General features: G+C 39.5%; 1 protein-coding gene and 1 pseudogene across 1 annotated transcript in view; both read left to right on the top strand.

The window, feature by feature from the left end:
* The first annotated feature begins 10,776 nt into the window (after nt 1–10,776).
* On the top strand, nt 10,777–14,740 carry LOC138807995 (protein FAM177A1 pseudogene; annotated as a pseudogene).
* Rnf145 (ring finger protein 145) overlaps nt 10,781–16,688 on the top strand; it is a 58,998-nt gene continuing 53,090 nt past the window's right edge. Inside the window, exon 1 of the mRNA XM_069993930.1 lies at nt 10,781–10,866. The gene's annotated coding sequence lies outside the window, so the exon portion shown is untranslated. The remainder of the gene's footprint in view (nt 10,867–16,688) is intronic.

Genomic DNA, 16,688 nt, shown 5'->3' with positions numbered 1-16,688 from the left:
CCTGCGGTCAGGATAACCGCGTCGCATGGAGTCTTATCCCACTTCAATACATCTTCTTTCTGAAATTCAAGGACAAGTCCATTTGACCCCTGAAAAACTGAATGTCAAACTCTAATGGGAAATCCAGAGCTGGTCCATACAAGAAACACCCAGCATCACTTGGTATTAAGAACACACACACACACACACACACACACACACACACACACACACACACACACAAAATTAAAAAGTCATTACACGCTATGGGACGCAAGATGTATAAAACTTTGGTTTTAAGAAGGTGACTGCCTTCACTTGTCCAGCTCACATCTGTTTCCCTCATAAAGCCACACACACACACACACACACACACACACACACAAAATTAAAAAGTCATTACACGCTATGGGACGCAAGATGTATAAAACTTTGGTTTTAAGAAGGTGACTGCCTTCACTTGTCCAGCTCACATCTGTTTCCCTCATAAAGCCTTCTTTGTCCTCCCACATGAAAGACAATCTTTTTATTTATTTAACTTGTACCACTTTCTCTCTTTTAATACCCATTTGTCTTGCCCATTTTCTTGTCGGCAATTTTAAGAGCTACAGATGGTTAGAATCTGCCTTACAGGACAGATTTCTTCAGGCTCCAGTAACTTTACTGTCCTCTATTTAATTTGCTTTCCCCCAAAAAACTAAAACATTCATTCCTTTCAAATTTCTGACTTTCCAATTTACTTGCTTACTCTAGGAAGATGACATTATGCTTTGTTTTGGCCATGAAACCTTTCTACATCTATAAGCAATTTCTGTATTCATCCTCTATTCTTTTCCTTCTTTTGCGATTTAGGCAGTTCCCTTCTGTCTGAAGCAAGTGGCAAATGTTGATACTTGTGTTTTGGATCCTTCCTTTCAGGAAACTTTTAAGTCCCTTATCCTCTGTGTGTGTGTGTGTGTGTGTGTGTGTGTGTGTTGTATAGTATATATACATAGGTAGCATTTTATTAGCTATGTGAAATATACAAAGTAGTGGGTCTTGTGGAATTTTCATACATGTTTGCATTGTACTTATGTGCTTGATGTATATGCATGCACTTAAAATGTACATGTATCATATTTCCCTCTCATATCATATTTCCTCCATATCATATTATCCTCCTTTGTCTCCCTTCATCCTTACACTGGTCCCTTTCCTCTTTCTATATATTAACTACATGTTAACATATATGTTAACTTTCATATTTTTTTTGTTGTTCTGGGACTCGGACTTGAACTTAGTACCTGAGGCTTTCACTCATTGACTAGTGTTCTACTAACTGAGTCATGCCCCAACCCCTCCTCTGATGTCTTTTTAATATAGATTCCACATATCAAAGTTGATTTCATTTTCAGTGACTTTCAAAGGTTCTAAAGATTCTCTCCCAGTAGAATCACACTGGGTGCTCTTAATTTCTCTAATAATGAATGGTGACAAGAGGTACTTGGTACCTACCAACGATGTTTAGTGCCCAAGAGGGATTGGTCATCAAGTTACCCACCACCTAACGTATTGAAATTCCAATCTCCCAGAAGGAACACAGGGTATGTGGTGTAAGTCACATTGCTTAGGAACAGTCTAGGCACAATGAGTCACTCTTACTATTTAGAAGTTTCATATTCTTGTAGGAACTTTAGGTGGTTTCCAGATGCCAGGCAAAGACTAACCTTGCAAGCTGCACTTTCTTTTTTTTTTATTTTTTGAAACTGGTCATGGGGCTTGAACTAATGGCCTAGACGCTGCCCCTGAGCTTTTATGCTCAAGGCTAGCAGTCTACTACTTGAGCCACAGCTCCGCTTTCAGCTTTTTGGTGGTTAATTGGAGATAAAAAGTCTCACGACTTTCTTGCCCAGGCCGGCTTTGAACCATAATCCTCAGATCTCAACCTCCAAGTAGCTAGGATTACAGGTGTGAGCCACTGGAGCCAGGCTTAAGCAGCACTTTGTAAGAACAAATTTGGCTCTCCTTTGTTAACTTTTTTGCAAAGGCAGTTATTAGTTAAAAGGTTTCTCGTTTGCTGAACTGTCCTTGTCCTGCTCCTCCTCCTAGAAAGAGTGTGATTCAGGTGGGAAGGCTTTTTTTTTCTGAGTTCATGGGCATAGCCAGCATGCCTGCGTTTCCAACACCCAGATATTATTGAACAAAACCAAAGCCTGGAAACTCACTGACAGCTCTTTAAAGATAACTAGCCTGTCTGCCTTATCTCTGCCTTCCAGAGTCTCTTATTGTTTTGTATTTATTGTCTGGGCTTTTTAGCTGTGCTTAGAAATAATTTTTCTAGTTACATCTCAAAGTATTGCTTTCATGTTTATAATTAGGGGGAAAAAGTAGTCTTTATTTCTGCTTTTAACCCAAAATATATGTATAGAATGTCTGCAAACACGTGTTTGTATAAATATATAGTCCAAAATTTTCAAGAGAGAAAAATACTATTTTTATTTTTTGCTGGTTTGGGGGCTTGAACTCAGGGCCTGGGCACTGTCCCTGAGCTTCTTTTTGCTCAAGGCTAGAGCTCTACCACTTGAGCCACAGTGCCACTTCAGGCCTTTTCTGTTTATGTGGTGCTAAGGAATCAAATCCAGGGCCTCATGCACGCAAGGCAAGCACTCTACCACTGAGCTACTTTCCCAGCCCCGAAAAATACTATTTATACTTATTCCTTAATTACAAAAATAGTATTTTCTCATTATAAAAATGTTTCTGTGGATAGAAAGGTAAGTCTTTGGTGTAGAGCACTTGCTTAGCATGTACAAGGCCCTGAGTTTAATCTCCAGCATGACAAAAAAGAAAAATATACCCTACTTTTCTTCGACACAAATTAATCATGTTAATTTTCTTTGTTTGGTAAGTGGAATGAAGCTTTCAAAGTTAACGATGGCAGGGTGGCAGGATATATTCACCTAGTTCACTGTTATTTTGTAGGGGAAACTTCAGGAAGAATAGTAATTTTATTGTTCAAGCTTAAAGGCAGAATGATCCTCTTCACCTGATGATCTGGTAGCAGTTTCCCAGCACAGTTTCCCCTAAGAACATTATAACTGTGCTTTCTGTTTATATCCAAGATCACGTGCCTTGGCGATTTTGTCTTCTTAATCATAAAAATTGCAAATGTCCCTACCTACACTTTCCTGACTAATGAAAGCATATTTTAGCATAATATATTGTTGCCTAATCAACATCTAATTTGGAATCTTAAATAAGAACATCAAATTGTTTTTATGTTACACACTATTTCACATTATGAGAACAATTTCATTTATTTTTGTATCCACAGTGACTCATAAGTGGATAAATTAATGTCCCTCATGCTTCATGAAATGTCTAGACAGTCATAGCCTAAATGTTTACAACATGACAGCAAATTTGATAACCAGTAAGCTCTCATTTCTTTTTTTTTTTTTTTTTTTTTTTTTTGTTGGATCCGGTCGTGGGGCCTTAACTCTGGGCCTGGGCACTGTCCCTCAGCTCTTTAGCTCAAGGCTAGCGCTCTACCACTTGAGTCACAGCGCCACTTCTGGCTTTTTTCTTTTTTGCTTATGTGGTGCTGAGGAATCGAACCCAGGGCCTCAGGCATGCAAAGCAAGCGCTCTACCACTGAGCCACCTTCCTAGCCCCAGCTCTCATTGTTTTATTTATTATATACCCAATCTTCAGGGGACATTTCTTTAGCAATGCATTTATTTCAAAGAGCACAAAACATGTTTATAGAAGTAATCTTGCTTAAAATTATTCTCCTGACCTTGAAAAAAAATCAATTTCCTCTGACCTCAATTCCTGTTTGTGAAAATGAACTTACTGAGTAACAAAGATTAAAAATAAATAAAGTCTATACTTTCCAGCCAATGTGATTTAATTTGGTACTTCTCAAATAATAGCAAGGACAGTGATTTCTGTATGGCTGCTACTTGAACACTTAGGGTTTCAGTCTTGTTGAGAAAGTACAAACAAACCAATATCAGCAGCAAAGAGCCAATCTGCAAATTCTGATATTCAGAGATTATGCCTTGGTAAACAATAAGGAAAACATAGAGAATACAGTTTGCTGCTTGTTTTCCTTTTTGGGACAAAACGTTTTGATACCCATAAGGATATAGTAAGAACTGGATGAAGTATGTCTATGCGCTAGCCACAAGGGCCAGCCAAGTGGATGGCCCCAATTTTGTCTTTGGTGCTTGCTTTCCTCGGTTACCTGTGCGGCTCTTCATGGTCAAGGCAGGGGCTGCAGGCCTAGTCTTTCCCTTCTTGGAGTCAGACCCCCAGGGAATGCAAAGAAGAAGGCAGCTTGGGGATCTCAGGGAAATGGGACAAGTCCCCATGGTATAAGGGGGGGGTACCTCATCTTTAGGTCTCACCTGGAAAGTGAACATGGTGAGCCTGCATGGGAGACAGGGCAAAGGACAGCTCATACGCAGTTCTCACCCTGTCCTGCCTTCCAAACAAGCATGGTGGTTATATCCTCCCGCTCAGCCCCTCAGTGGGCTACTCTGGTGCTGGGCAGGGAAGAGAATGGGAAGACTTTGAAACATTGGCTCTAGGAAATTTTCTGCTGAGTGCCCCCAGAGCATTGCCCATACGTATAGGAATTTCACTGTGGCATTGCTTATAATGCTGAGCTGGAGGCACAGTTCAGTAATGCTAGCTGAGCAATCAGGCTGTGTCAGCAAGAAATCACAAGTTCAAACCCCACCAGTATCAAAAAAAAAAAAAAAAAAAGAACAAAGAAAAATAGTAGAAACAATGAATTCCCAGTGGAAGGGAAAGGACTAGAAATGATGGTTCATCCATACAGTGGAATGGACCATAGTACTAATAAGGAGTGGAGCAGATGTGCACATGTCAAAGGAAACCATCACTAAAGGATACTGAGAGGGGAGAGCAGTGAGGAAGTTTTTAAGTTACAGTTATGTGATACCACAATGCTAAGTCAGTACCAAGCCTACGGTGAATTATGGTTACACACCAGCCATCATAGTCTGTAGAACAACTTCCCAGCATGCTTTGCTGTGCAACCTGTCTTGATTTTTTTTCCCCCCTGCTGGTCCTGGGGCTTGAAATAAGGGCCTGAGCTATCCTTGAGCCTTTCTGTGCTCAAGGCAAGTGCTCTACCACTTGAGTCACAGTGCCACTTCTGGCTTTTTCTGTTTATGTGGTACTGAGGAACCAAACCCAGGGCTTCATGAATGCTAGGCAAGCACTCTACCACTAAGCCACATTCCCAGCCCCTGTCTTGATTTTTAATACTCATACTTCATAAAATGCACACTTCTCTCTGCTACTTTACAGAACATTTTAATCAAAATATCTGTGGGTAGAAGTTTGCGTTACATCCAAACACAGTTGCTATCCTTTGTTTTTCTGTGTGTCAGGAATCTCCATTTCATGGAATGGTTTAAATGTACTGAACTTTTCATTGTTATTTATGCTGGTCCTGGGGCTTGAACTCAGGGCCTAAGTGCTGTCCTTGAGCATTTTATTGATTGATTGATTGATCAATTTTTATTGTAAAGGTGATGTGCAGAGTGGTTGTCCCTGAGCATTTTTGCTCAATACAAGTGTTCTACACTTGAGCCCCAGCTCCACTTCCGAGTTTTTGGTGGTTTATTCTAGTCTCAGGTATTCTCTTGCCAGACTCCAGTGTTTGAGACGCACCACCTCATCACTACTGCAGGGAGGACCAAGTCTCATAACACACGGTACAAACCAAGTGTAAGTCATAACAGATTAAATTGATTTTCATTTCCAGTTAGTCTGATAGCTGGAATTATTCAGTACCTTCAGGTTTCCTTTTTAACATAGACATGATACAGTCAGGACCATGAGAGAGAGAAAATTAACTAGCCACCTACCTGACTTTCGTTGTGCATGTTTGTGTTAATAAACTGCAGTGACCTATTTTTCAGTTATACCCCTCTTCCAGTTCTCTCTCTTTGAGTGGGCTCAATCTGTGATCATTCCACTGGTTATGGTTTTAAATGACTCATGTTTGACGCATGCTAAGATCAATAGGTCTAAGAAATGCTTTTCATTCAGATTGCATGTTATCATTACAACTATTGTGCAAATAAGGAAACTGAGCTAGAATGATGTTAAGTGCTTAAGGTCATACCACAGTTAATAGAAGATTTTATACCCATCTGAGTTTTCTGTGACTGCTTCTATCACCACAGTCTTTTTCAGGTATCAACAAATCAAAATTTAAATCTGTCTTTCAGTAATTGATTGGGTTGGGGTTGGAAAGTGGCTTGTAATAATGATACATATGAGCCCATCCATCCTATAATAAAATGAAGGTATATGTCATCTATTTGAAATTATCATTCAGAGATTGAAGAATGAAAAAGCAATTAAGAATTATTCATTGATATGAGTCATTGTTCTCTTCCTTCCTGAGTAATTTTCCTTTAGATAAATTATATAATCTCCTAGGATCATCACCTGGCATATGGTAAGTGCTCAAGAAATGCTGTCTTGGGCTGGGAAGGTGGCTCAGTGGTAGAGTGCTTGCCTTGCATGCTCGAGGCCCTGGGTTCGATTCCTCAGCACCACATAAGAAAAAAGCCGGAAGTGGCGCTGTGGCTCAAGTGGTAGAGTGCTAGCCTTGAGCTGAAGAGCTGAGGGACAGGTCCCAGGCCCAGAGCTCAGACCCCACAACCGGCCCCCTCCTCCCCCCCAAAAAAAAGAAATGCTGTCTTTTTTTTTTTTGTATTTTGTCTTCTCTTTTTTGGTACTAGGAATCAAACCCAGGATGTCACACTTGCTAGACAAATGCTTTGCCACTGAACTACATCCCAGCCCTAAAGACTGTCTTTTAAAAGCCTCCAGTTTAGCTGGGTACCAGTGGCTCATGCCTATAATCCTAGCTCCTCAGAAGCTAAGATCTGAGAATCGTGGTTTGAAGCCAGCCTAGGCAGGAAAGTCCAGTAGACTCATATCTCTCATAAATCACCAAAACGCTGGACATGAGCTGTGACTCAAAGTGGTAGAACACTTGAACACAAAAGTTCAAGAACCATGCTTAGACCCTGAGTTCAAGCCCTATGACCAGCACACAAAAAAAGTCACCATTTTACATTAGTGGTTTATAAAGCACCATTGTGGGCCAACTGCTGATTAAATAAAATACTATATAGGTTACTATATTTTTATTTTATTTATTTATTTATTTTTGCCATTCATGGGGCCTGAGCTCTGGGCCTGGGCGCTGTCCCTCAGCTCTTCAGCTCAAGGCTAGCGCTCTACCACTTGAGCCACAGTGCCACTTCTGGCTTTTTCTGCTTATGTGGTGCTGAGGAATGGAACCCAGGGCCTCATGCATGCAAGGCAAGCACTCTACCACTGAGCCACCTTCCCAGCCCTAGGTTACTATTTTTTTGAGAAACAAATGCCTGGCATGAGAATTAAGGTGGCTCAAATGTAAACAAATGCAATGTTTGAGAAATTCCTTCAAAGAAAAGGGGATGATTTTCAGCAATCATACGACAGATTGTATTGATCCAGGAAAACTGACCTGGACTCACTGAACATACTTCAACCTTGTGCCCCAGTCCCTTCCTACTCCTCCTGGAAAAGAAAAGGTTAATGTTCTTGTTGATTCTCAGGTCTTGCTTAATATCCTCCACTGCAGTGTTTGTATTGAGTACTTTCCTTTGTGCCTGTTCTTCAGGTGTCATTGTGCAAAGTATGAGGCACTTCTTGCCTTTGGGAATGCAAAAGTGGAGGAGAGTTCTGATGGAAAGAGGGAAATTTCAAATGATGTTTTCATACTGGGTCATACTAAATCCATTGTGTTCATTACGCTTAATTCATAATGGCAACATTTTGAATGCTCAGCGGCCACAAGTGGCTGGTGACTACCAAACTAGATGGCAAAGCTCTGGAGTCTGCCCTTCGTATGCTTCTTTCTTCCCTTGTTTGTCTTCTATGTTTGCTATTCATGATGAATTTTTAAGTTGTTTTATTTCATTTCATTTTAGAACTGAAATAATTTATAACAGGGCCTCAGGAAATTTAAAAAATCAAGCCACTGAGATTTTAAACATCTACAAATTTTTCAGAAAACTACTGTTGGATTTACACTTCATTTGTGGGGGAACATACGTAGTTATTAGTATTAGTTTTTAAAACAAGTATATCTACCTACTATCTCTGGGTTCAAACTGATACTTCCATACATTTAACATTAATTGGTCTCTCAGTGGCATAAACACCACAGGTTGCCAGAAATAAGTCCTTTGCTGAAGGACAGATTACAGCGCCCAGCTCAATGATGGTTTGACTGACATTTTTTCCATTTTATGGCAATGCAAAATTAATATGCTTTCAACAGAAACCATACTACAAACTTGAATTCTAATCTTTCTCCCAGGCTAGCAGTCTGCAGTAAACACTCATTATAGTTCACAGTAGCAGTGACCTCTGGCACCCAGTTCGCCACTCCATCAAGAGGGGAAACAGAGATAGTGCACACTGTCATAGCTGCTAAGCCCTGATTCCATTGTGTAAGAAGGGCATTTTTCACTTACAGTGGTCTTCATGGTATGTAAGCCCTTGGTAAGCCAAGTACCATCTGCATATGTGCGAGATGGGACATCCATGTAAATGTGTCACCTGCTTCTACCAGGTGACTTCTATGGTGAACCCACAATCTTAACCTGCCAGTGTGTACTACTGCCTCACAGAAGACTTAAGGTGATTATAGGCCACTTTCTCCTTATTTTAAAGGTATATTTTGCTTTTAGTAGGTACAAGATTATGACATAAAAGAAAACCCATGCCCTAAGAATCCACAGCATGTTCAACAGAAGAAAATGAAGATTATGGCTTTTTCCTAGATTGCCTCTTTTAAATCATCCAGAAGAGAAAATGATTTTAAGACAATATAGTAAGCTTTATTCAACTAATTTCAGTCCTTGTATGCAAAAATGGCCATCAGGTTGGGCACTGGTGGCTCACATCTCTGATTATAGCTACTCAGGATCATGATATCCAAGCCAGCCCTGGCAGATAAATCTACGACACTCATCTCCAATTAACCACCAAAAAAGGCATGTGGACGTGGTAGAGCTTCAGCCTTGAATGAAAGTGCTAAGGGACAGTGCTCAGACCCAGAGTTCAAGCTCCAATACTGGTACATACATACATACATACAAACATACATATATACATATATCACATACACAGAAGAGAAGGGAAGAAGAAGAAATGGACTTTAAGCTTCATATTTGTCACATAACTTTCCTGTAAAACTTGTACTTCAATTGTGATTTGTGTGTCTGGGAACTTGTTAAATACTGACAATTGAAATCTTATCTTCCTGTTATCTAGAGATCAAAGAAAATGAAATTCACTTTCAGATAAATTTATAAACACTCTTCTAAAAGTTGTAGTTCTCTTGAGCTTCCATTTGAGCAATTGTGTATTCAAATAAGAACCACAGGAAAACTAAAGATGAGAATTTGAAAATCACTTTAGAAGACAAAATTGTTATTTTTCTGGATCAATAGAAGAGGCTTGTTAAATAGCATCAAAAATAATATACTTTATATGGAGATTGGACAAAATGGAGTCAATTTTCTAACAAAACTCCCATTTATGTGGTAGGATTCTGAGATTTATAATTACAGTTCTACCATGTTTCCATTTCAGCACTTACATAATAACTAAAGTAGTAGCAATAAAGCTAAAATTATTTTAGAGGACAGAATTCTTGTGTTTCTGGATTATCTTACTGAATTTGTCAATATGTTTTGTTGCTTTCAACAACAATAAAAGTACTACATTTAGCATACCTAGAAACAGAACGAAATGGAAACAATTGACTTTTTATAAAAAAATCACATTTAAGTGATCTGCAGTTATAAAACAGTATCTTCAACATTTTATTTCTCTCTTTCATTTGAGACATGGAATAACTACTTAATGTAAACCAAGAGAAAATGTCAGAGTTACTTCAGAAGAAAACAAAAATGCATTTTTCTAATGATTCTGATCTTTGAAAATAGGCTCCTTGCAAACCTGGGTCCACTCTGAAGGTGCAAGATTTCTGTTTTCACTGTGTGTAAACAAAAGACAAGATCCAGCACTTTGTGCCGAGATGAACTGGGCCTTGGACATCTCTTTTGGAAGGATTCTTGGGGAGGACCATCCTATCCTGGCTTTTTAGAGAACAGAGCATGGCAGAAGGTAGTCTCAGGAACACTTACCTGAGACACATCTGTGGCATCTGTCTGACCTCTTAACAGGAGAATGAAACTTGCCCACTGCTTGCTGTCCAGGTGAGAAGATTAACTCCATCATAATTCAGTGACCACATGCCCCTGTGATATGATTTCTGTTTGTCTCCATTTCTGAGGATGTTTGTCTTTTGATGTTATCAAAAGAAGGTCCTGAGCGTCTATTAGCTCAGGGAGTCCCAGGAGGAGCTGACATCTGTTTTGTCAGAGTAGAGCGGGTCTGGTAGAGGAATTTGGTTTACCCCAGGGTGGAATTCTGTATCCCTGAGCCATCCCAACCTCATGTTCTTCCTCTTTGGTGCCACAGGATTTGATACTCGCTCTTTTAGAATACCAGGGGCATAAAGCTACTTTCAGAGTTGGGGTTTAAGTTCTGAAGTCAATTCTCGAAAGTGTGGTTTTTACTTCTTAAAGTATTGAAGTTTTCCTCAGCCATTGAAGCTCTTAACCAGATACTGTGAGATTTTTTTTTTCTCTTGAAAGTGAGTAAGACTTAATGGTTGCTTCTGATTTTTTTTTTCTAGAATGATTTTGGCTTGTCTTCTAAAGATGCCTAACTTGTCATGTGCATGGATGATCTTTTCATATGCTTTGGAGATAGTCTTCTCTTTACATAGTAAGTCCTTTTAAATTAAGTGGTACATGATCATTTATTTTATTGATGCAGCTTAGTAACAATTTTAAGTATCTGCTGAAGTTCTGGGAACTCATTTTTAAACTAATTTTTTTTCTGACTAATGAAGTTTGAGACCTTTAATATCATCCATAGCTGTTATTTAGAGTTCTTTGAAAATTTAGTGCAAATCTGATTACCTTTTTCTTTAATAGTTTTTAGAGATAAGTTTTCCTGAGTCATATTTACTATTCATTAATAGCATAGATGTGACTCTTTAGGGCCTTGAATTAGGCAGTTGTTCTTGAAAAAATATGATTCAGAGGCATGTGCAACCTAAGGGAAAAAATGATAAATTAGTCTTCATCACAAGTATAACCTCTGGGGCCAGGTGCAGTGGCTCTTACTCTGCAATCGCAGCTGCTCAGGTGGCAGAGACCAGGAGGATCACAAGGCCAGTCTCAGCAAAATGTTAATGGGACCTCCCCTACTCTATCTCAAACAAGTTGGGATGGTGACTCATGCCCGTGGCTCTCTATATGCAGGAAGTATAGATGGAAGGATGGCCCTCAGTCTGAGGATGGCTCAGGCAAGAATGTGAGACTCTATCCTAAATTTTTTTTTTTTTAAGAAGAAAGGGGAAAAGCAATGGGGTTTCTCAAATGGTAGAGCACCTGTCTTGCAAGCACAAAGCCTTCAGTTTAAACCTCCAATAAAATCAGTCAACACAAACTTTGGTCTGAAATGCCATCAGTAAAGTGAAAAGACACACAACCACTCACAATATGAGAAAATATGTTAAAATCATAGATCTAATAAAAGTCAAGTATTGTCTATAATATACTACATGTATATTTACATACATAAATGTATAAAACTAGCATAAAGACAGCCTAATTAAAGATAGGTAAAGGAGATACACGGCTGATCAGTAAACACATAAAAAGATGCCCAGCTTTAGGTGGTGGCTCATACTTGTAATCCTAGTTACATCTGAGGATGGAGGTTCAAAGTCAGCCCAGGCAGAAAAGTCCATGAGACTCTTATCTCCAATAACCGCCAGAAGACCAGAAATGGAGCTGTGGCTCCAAGTGGTAGAGTACTAGCTTGAGCAGAAAAGCTCAGGGACAGTGCACATGCTTTGAGTTCAGCCCCGTGACTGGAAAGAATTTTTTTTTATAAAAAGATGTCAGCATCATAAATTATTAGGGAAATTCAACAAGATACCACTTCTTACCCACTCTGACAGCTATAACAACCATTGCTTCAAATGATGGAAAACAGCAAATATTTTCAGGGATGTTGAAAAGCTGAGCTTTCACGGCCTACTGGTAGGAATGTTAAATTCTGTAGCCACATTAGAAACCAGTTTCCTCAAAAGATTAAAAACGGTTACTGTATGAATCAGCAATTACATTTTTAGGGATATTACTAAGATGATTAAAAACATATGTCCAAGTAAAAATTATACATAAATATTCACAGCCACATTATTTACAATAGACAAAAAGTAGAAATAAATAAAATATCCATGTAAAAGAATGGGCAGAAACAAAATGTGGCATGTCCATCCAGTGAAATATTACTCAGCTGTGAACAGGAAATACTGATGGTTGCTACCTCCTGGATGACCCTGAAAAATGTGACCCTGTTTACTCTGGAGCTCTCTATACTAGTTGGTCACTGTCGTGCCAGAGACCACTCAAAGACCATGTCATGCTTGATTCATTCTATGAAATGTTTAAGGGCAGACAAATGTTTAGAGTCAAAAATAATTTTGAGGCAGGAACAGGGAGTAACTTTATTGGGTGTGGAATTTCTTTTTGGGTAGGAAGAATGTTCCAAAATCAGATAGTACAACATTGTAAATGTACTAAGACCACTGTTTTGAACACATTAAGATGGCTAAATAGTTAACACTTAAAATGCTAAGTGGTGCCATTTGGGTTTTGTGAATTTTACCTCAATAAAAAAAAATTCCACTTTATTGATTTTCTACATAATGTGCCTTGTGCTAATTATATTACATTCTCAGATCATAATTCATATTCTCAGCCCAGACCTTCAACCTCTGATTTTCTGCAAGTTTTTCTTTCTGCTTATTTGGTTTACTCACTATTTTTATCTTTTATCTTCTTTTGAAAACAGATTTGGGCTTTCATGAAAGAGGCTTTCTCAAACCATCTTTTATTGCCGTATTATGTTTTTCCTCACTGGTCTCATAGTAGTTTCAAGTCTGTCCTAGTTGCAGCGATTTGTTCTTCGATATTTTCCGCTCCTGGGACTTGAGCTCAGGACCTGTCCCTGAGCTTCTTTGTTCAAGGCTATCACTCTACCACTTAAGCCACAGCTCTACTTCGGGCTTTTTGATAGTTTTTTGGAGATAAGAGTCTCAAAGACTTTCCTGGCCAGTCTGGCTTCAAACTGCAATCATTAGATCTCAGCCTCCTGAATTGCTAGGATTACAGATGTGAGCTGCCAGCACCTGGACTCAGAATGGGATTTTGAAGCATTTTTCTAAAGACCAAGTCTCTCTTCCGTCAGTCAACAGTTCACCTTGTTTCAAATGTCACAGATGTCTAGCCCTTCATATGCCTTCTCTTAAAAAAAAAAATCTTGTGACTCGGCGGGCGCTGCCCCATGGCAGCCGCGACGATGGATCGGGAGTCAGCGGGCTGTGTGGAAGAAGCGGCCACCACGTCGGGAGCCGCGGCCATGACGGGCGGCGTTTGGAGACTCGGTGCGGCAGATGAGTAAGGAAAGAGGCTTTGAAAATGTAGAACTGGGAGTCATCGGAAAAAAGAAGAAAGTCCCAAGGGGGGTCATCCACTTCGTCAGTGGTGAAACAATGGAAGAATACCACACAGATGAAGATGAAGTGGATGCCCTAGAGAAGAAAGATGTTTTGCCTACTGTAGATCCAACAAAACTTATACCGGGGGCCCTTATTTATGGTTTTACATGCTTCGGGCTGCCACGTCAACCCTCTCAGTGTGTGACTTTCTTGGAGAGAAGATTGCATCTGTTTTGGGGATCAGTACCCCAAAATACCAATATGCCATTGATGAGTATTACCGGATGAAGGAGGAAGAAGAGGAAAAAGAAGAAAATAGGATGTCTGAAGAAGCAGAGAGACAATACCAAAAAAATAAGCTGCAGGCTGATTCCATTGTTCAGACCGATCAACCAGAAACAATGGTATCTAGTTCATTTGTGAATCTTAATTTTGAAATGGAAGAAGACTGTGAAGTAATTACAGAAAGCAAACCAAATGCAGTCCCTGTCCCACCATAGAATGAAATGACTATCAAATTTCAAGCCCTAAAATGTTTTTATATATCCAGAACTTTTCACATTCTCTGTTTAGTGGAATAACTTTAAAACAATTATTTGTATTTTAAACTATCTGGAAAAGAAAATGTTCCTTCATTTCTAGGTTGTATCTAGCAAAAGTTGGCTCTGACCTTTGAATAAAAAAAAAAAATCTTCCTAGGTAAAACATAAGAGAGATCCCATTTTTGTAAATGGCCGGTAGTTTTCATATTTATGATAATTTGTTCCTAAGTCTGGCTTACATTAAGGAAGACCAAAATCTTCCAAATTCTATTTGAATGAGGCCAAGCTTATTAAAAAGTCTCCCTTCTCTCTAAGAAGGCAGAATTTTCAGGGGTCAGTCCTTAGTGCTTATTTGCATAAAAATTCATTTGCACAAAGTTTGATTTTAGTGATCACTTTTTTTGGTCATGGGGCTTGAACTCTGGGTTTGGGCACTGTTCCTGAGCTCTTCAGCTCAAGGCAAGCACTGTACCACTTGAGCCACAGCACCACTTCGGGTTTTCTGGTGGTTTATTGGAGATAGGAATCTCACAGACTCCTGCCCAGGTTGGCAGAACCGTGATCCTCAGATCTCAGCCTCCTGAGTAGCTAGGATTACAGGCATGAGCCACCAGCATCCATCTAATCAAGCACTTTAATGTGACTGAAAGTATCATTGCAGCATAGCAGTTCCAGGAGATCTGCTCTAAGTTTCAGGAAGTGTGGCTCTAATGAATTCTTTCTCATGCTTCAGACATCAGACGAAGTGATGATTGTGACCCTACATCCCAAGTTGGGTCATTAAGTATGACTTCCTAACAAGCCTGACCTTTTCCTTCAAAGCCTGTTCCTTTCATAGTTGGTAATGACATGCCTCATCTCCACCCAGAGGTAGCCATTACCCTGCATTTGGTGTTAAGGTTGCTCTGTTTACTTTGGAGCTCTCCATACTAGTAGGTCCCTCTAAACAACATGTCATTCACTTTGATGTGTATTTTAAATCACATCAATTAAATCATAGCACATGTGACTTTCTGTGACTACTTTCTAATTTTGGGATTCATCTATTCATTTGTGTAGTTATAATATATTCATCTTAACTCCTGCATAAAACTCCATGGTACAGATCACGATTTTTGAATCTATTTGAATGCCAATAAGAATTTCATTTCTGTCCATTTTTTTTCTTATGATGAGTTTTAAAGACTATGGCTCAATGGGTCTGTTCTAGGTATATGAAGCTTCTCATTAGCAAGGAATTGTTTTCAGTTTAACCTTAGGAATAGAATTGTTTCAGTGTGTGATAATATGCTTATTGACTGAGCATCATAGCCCATTTCCTGCTACTGTGACAGAGTGGCACAGACTGGGCCTTTTATGAACTATAAAAGTTTATTTGGCTCACAGTTCTGGAGGCTGGGAAGTTCAAGGTGAGGGCCTCAGAGCTGCATCATTGCTGGAGAAGGACTGACTAGCACTCTTTAGGGGAGAGGATAAAGTCTACAATGATCTTTATTGGAGGCTGTGCTTGAGATAAGGAATCCACTTCTGACATAAAAGCTTGAATTTATTGATGAGGAAATAGTCCTCTCGACTTAATTTCCTCTTAAAAGTCTTAGAGCTTAATACCTCTAGGAAAGCAAATAAACTTCCACAGGAGTTGTTTAGGGAACGTTCAGACCATAGCTCTGAATGATGCCAAAATGATTCCATCACTGTGACAAACGGCACCCCTACTAGGAATATGTGTTTTCATTCCCTGTATCTTGTTACAACTGTTGCGTTGTTTCTGGTGAGTTGAAATGTGGGTTTTGATCGCTGTGGTCCTAATTTGTATCTACCTGATTACTGATGAGATTGAATCTTTTTTCCCCTTTGTTTCTTAGTATTTGAATTTCCATTCCCAGAAGTAGCCTTTTGACTATTACCTATTGAGGTATTGATCTTTTTTAGGTTGGTGTGGAGAGGGTCATCTTAAGCTAAGAGTACTAATCTTTGTTCACTATGAATATTGTGACTATTTTTCTCCCAGTTACTCTTTTTCCTTTTTTGGTGCCAGTATTGTGGCATGAACTCAGGGACTTATATTCTCTTGCTTGAGTAAAACCTTCACTTCTGGCTTTCTGCTGGTTAATAAGAAATGAAAGTCCCATAGATTTTTCTTTTTCTTTTTTTTTTTTTTTGTTGTTGGTTGTGGGCCTGAACTCTGGGCCTGGGCACTGTCCCTCAGCTCTTCAGCTCAAGGTTAGCCCTCTACCACTTGAGCCACAGCGCCACTTCCGGCTTTTTCTGCTTATGTGGTGCTGAAGAATTGAACCCAGGGCCTCATGCATGCAAGGCAAGCACTCTACCACTGAGCCACCTTCCCAGCCCCTCCCATAGATTTTTCTGACTGGGCTGGCTTTGAACTGCTGTATTTAGATCTTAGACTCGTGAGTAGCTAGGATTACAGGCATGTTGAACCACCAGCACCTGGTCCCATTTCTTTCTTTTGCATCCTCTTTATCATG

The sequence above is a fragment of the Dipodomys merriami genome, unplaced genomic scaffold (genome assembly GCF_024711535.1).
Source record: "Dipodomys merriami isolate MVZ:Mamm:240054 unplaced genomic scaffold, mDipMer1.0.p SCAF_44, whole genome shotgun sequence".
In the NCBI taxonomy this organism is placed as follows: Eukaryota; Metazoa; Chordata; class Mammalia; order Rodentia; family Heteromyidae; genus Dipodomys; species Dipodomys merriami.
The sequence above is the reverse complement of the archived record's forward strand: the minus strand, read 5'-3'. Positions and strand labels throughout refer to the sequence as shown.